General features: G+C 32.1%; 1 non-coding gene across 1 annotated transcript; it reads right to left on the bottom strand.

Annotated features, from left to right (window-relative positions):
* Window positions 1–1,174: 1,174 nt before the first annotated feature.
* LOC115802377 (small nucleolar RNA SNORA51) lies at window positions 1,175–1,305 on the bottom strand. The gene has a single exon (XR_004022847.1). It is a non-coding gene; the product is annotated as a small nucleolar RNA SNORA51 (small nucleolar RNA).
* Between the last annotated feature and the right edge of the window lie 2,364 nt (window positions 1,306–3,669).

Here is a 3,669-nt window from a genome sequence, read left to right as displayed (position 1 = left end):
AAAAAGAGAAGATTGTACTTTACTAAAGGCCACAGGCTGAAGACAATCTAGGATCTAAGGAGATTTCATCTAAGGCCTGTTTACCCAAGAGGAATAGGTTTTTTTCAATCACTCCTTTATAGAATTGCATAGAACATAGGAGTTAAGGAAAATAAAGTGTAATAGAGAAAGCGAAATGATATAAGACTTCACTTTGGGTTTCCAGCCAACTAAAAGAAATGAATGATGGAACTTCCCTGGCAGTCTAGCTGTTAAGACTCTGCACTTCCAATGCAGCGGGTAAGGGTTCGGTCCCTGGTTGGGGAACTAAGATCCCACATGCCATGGGCCATGGCCAAAAATAAATAAACAAACAAATAAATAAATAAATAAATGATGCCTTCCTGATACAGATAATAACCTGGTGCAGAAATGAATTAGAATTCTGAAAAAGGAGGCTCAACTAAGCTTATTTGCACAAAACCTCTTTCAACTAAATACAGAGGGATTGAAAACTTCTTGAGTTTTTCCAATCCTATTTGAGAGAAAACAGAAGAAGGAGTTAGAATGATTACATCAATTTATATGATTCTCATCAATAGGAAGTAACTGATTGGTTCCTGGTTAGAAAAGTATGATAGAAGCTTAGTGAGAAGAAGCCATGCCATTTCACTTTATTGTTTATAGTAGCAAAGGGCTGGAAGGAAGAGTCCAGTGTGAGCTGCCATCTTTAGGAAAACAGGCTTTAAAATGTTCAGAATAAAGAAATTCCTAGCTTGAAATTCTGAAAGATAGAATGTTTTGAGAGAAGAGATATACTTAAAAATGCTATAATTTTAACTATAATCACAGATGTTTTCAATCCTAAAATAAAGGGAGATGAATATTTTAAAAATGGTGTCTCTATAATGAAGTTATAGAAATAAAACAACATAGAAGTTAGGAGTTTAGGCTTTGGAGCCAGATTGCCTAAGTTTAAATGTCAACTGTTGCATTCACACATGGAGTGATACTGTCAAGTTACTCAACCTCTCAGAGCCTCGGTTTCCCTGCTAAGAAGTAGAAGATATACTTTTACCTACATTTTAGGATTTTGTGAGAATAAAATGAGTAAAGAACTTACCAAACTTACCAGAGTTTCATGTGTAGAAAAAAATAAATTATAGGTATCATTATTAGTTTTTTTTCCTCAACTCCATGTCCCCCTATTCATAATACAGACTAGGCAAAGGACCTGGGCTGAGGTGTACATAGAATAGATTTATTCTGCCTCCTCATTCTGTACAGTTATTATAAGCAAACAGCCTGTGTAAGCACTAAGAAGCCTCAAGGTATTATTTAAAAGGAAAAGTTATAGAATACAGATAGCAAAGAATGTTATAAAATTACTATGTACACACTAAGATAGTCAAAAGGGAGGCATAACCCAATTGAGCAGAGTCATACAAACAATATGCTTTTCCCATTACAGCAATATGATGAACGAGAAAAAGATAAACTTAACTACGTTCAGTAATGTAACACTGCGGGATAAAAAGAAAAGTAAATGGACTCTCATTTTTCTTGAGAATTATCTGATAAGAATAATCTGCAGAAGGAAAGGGATAGGAATGAACATAAATAGAACCAAAGATAAATGAACATTGGATGAGCAAACATCTAGGATGCTTTAAACAACTAAAAGTCTTGTCTTTAGAATAAATTGTATATGATTGGATAAAGATTTTTATGAAAATGTAGAGACTGAAAAGGTTCTGGAAAACTGGAGAAAAACAAATGTCTTCCAGCATTCCAAAAGTGAAAAGAATGAATTCCACACTTAGCAGTATTATTAGTGGTAATAATAGTAATTGTGGTAGTAGTAGCAGCAACAGCAGTGGTAATAATAGCAGCTAATATTAATTGCATACTTACTATGGACTACCATAGTACATGAAATACTTAAATCGATTTTAACTTCAAAAAATTATATAAAATATGTATTATTATTCATATTCTACATATAAGAAAAATAAGCCTCAAAGAAGTTGAGTAACTTGACCAAAGTCATGAAAGTATGCAAATGTGGAGCAGAAATGGAACCCAAGCAGCTTGACTCAGGCGTCCTTGTTTTAACCCTGTTCAGTAATGAATATACTACATTTTTGAAGTGTATTTAACTTTAGTTTGCTGAGGCATTATGTTATAGATATCTAAAGTAAATAATATGTAGGCTTTATTTGAAAAACAATTTTGAGAGAAATAGAATGCATCATAACTTTTCAATCTGTCTGTTCTATTTCTTGCTAAGAAATAATAATAATATGACATTTGGTCAAGGTGACTTGACTTGCTGACCAAATATTTGCATGGTGTCTTTATTGAATTTTGTGTTGTTTTATTTTCCAGCTAGTTGCTTCATGACTCCTTGACATCTCTAACAAAAATTAATAGCATGAAAAACAGTGATAAATTGGGATTGTCCAGCACAGTACCAAAGTTGATGCTTCAGCATATTTGTTGATGGTGTAAAGACTACAGTTATAATAAAAGAGCTCCACCCATTTCTTATGTAAATTATTTGATGACACAAAGACTAGGGAGCTACTACTATATTGTTTGGAAGTTAGTGGCCTATTTTTTAAAACAATTGTTTCTCTGCTTTCCTTCTCTACTTACCTTGAAGTCAAAAGGTCGTTTCAAGGTGTTAGAAAGCCTGACTTCTATGAGTATGGAAGATTGGATATAGAATTCTAAATTGACAGTCTTTTACTTTCTGGATGTTAAAAATGCAGTTCATTAGTATCTGTTGAGAAGTATGCAATTATTTTCATGCTTATTCATTTGGAGGTAATGTGTCTTTTATCTCTGGATTCTTTAAAAATTTACTCTTTATAATAGTTTTTAGTAATTTGATAACAAGGCTCAATGGTTTTCCCTTCCTTTCTTCCTCTCTATCTCTTCCTTCCTTCTTTCTTTTTATTTATTTAATTTTCCCCTTATCTTTATTATTGACTAAGGTATAGGGTTGTAGTATGGAACATATTTTCAAACTCATTTCATATATACTTTCATTTTTGTTCTATTAATAGAGCCAAATTTGTCAATTTCACATAGTAGGTCTCCAAGGGATTGAACTGAATCAGCCTGAGAAATATTTTTCCCTACTCAGAGATACTCCTATGAAACAATTCAAAATTCCAAAGAAATATATAGGAGATTATACTATAAAAGCAAATAATAGAAGTTAAAAAGCATGTAATTACATATTTTACCTGCGCCAATTTTCTGCTGGATTTTTGAGAAAATTCAATACCTTATCTCTTGCAGAAACTCTGAATTTGACCTCTGCCATTCATCTGATTCTTCCTTCAGTAAGTTGCAAATGTCACTTTTTATCTTATGAAATTTGTACTAATGTACTAACACTTTCTTTCCCACATTTCTTTTGTTCAAAGTATAGCAATACTTTACATTAAAATCAATTTGATTAACAGAAAGAAAAAATTCTACTGAGATTTAGCCTGTATCGCTATCATTACCAAAGGCTCACTGAACTAGAATATAATATTAAAGTGCAACTTAGCATTATATGGAAAAATAATTATTATACTCAAATAAGGAATGTTTTAGATAGAGAAAATAGCTTTATTCAATAAGGAAAATTCAGTGGAAGAAGTAGAATGTACTTTAGACTTTGAAGTAAGTCAA

The sequence above is a fragment of the Delphinapterus leucas genome, chromosome 4 (assembly GCF_059928025.1).
Source record: "Delphinapterus leucas isolate spDelLeu-1000000601 "Yukka" chromosome 4, BTC_Dleu_Yukka2, whole genome shotgun sequence".
Classification (NCBI taxonomy): Eukaryota; Metazoa; Chordata; class Mammalia; order Artiodactyla; family Monodontidae; genus Delphinapterus; species Delphinapterus leucas.
Note: the sequence above shows the minus strand (reverse complement) of the source record. Positions and strands in the feature narration are given on the sequence as shown.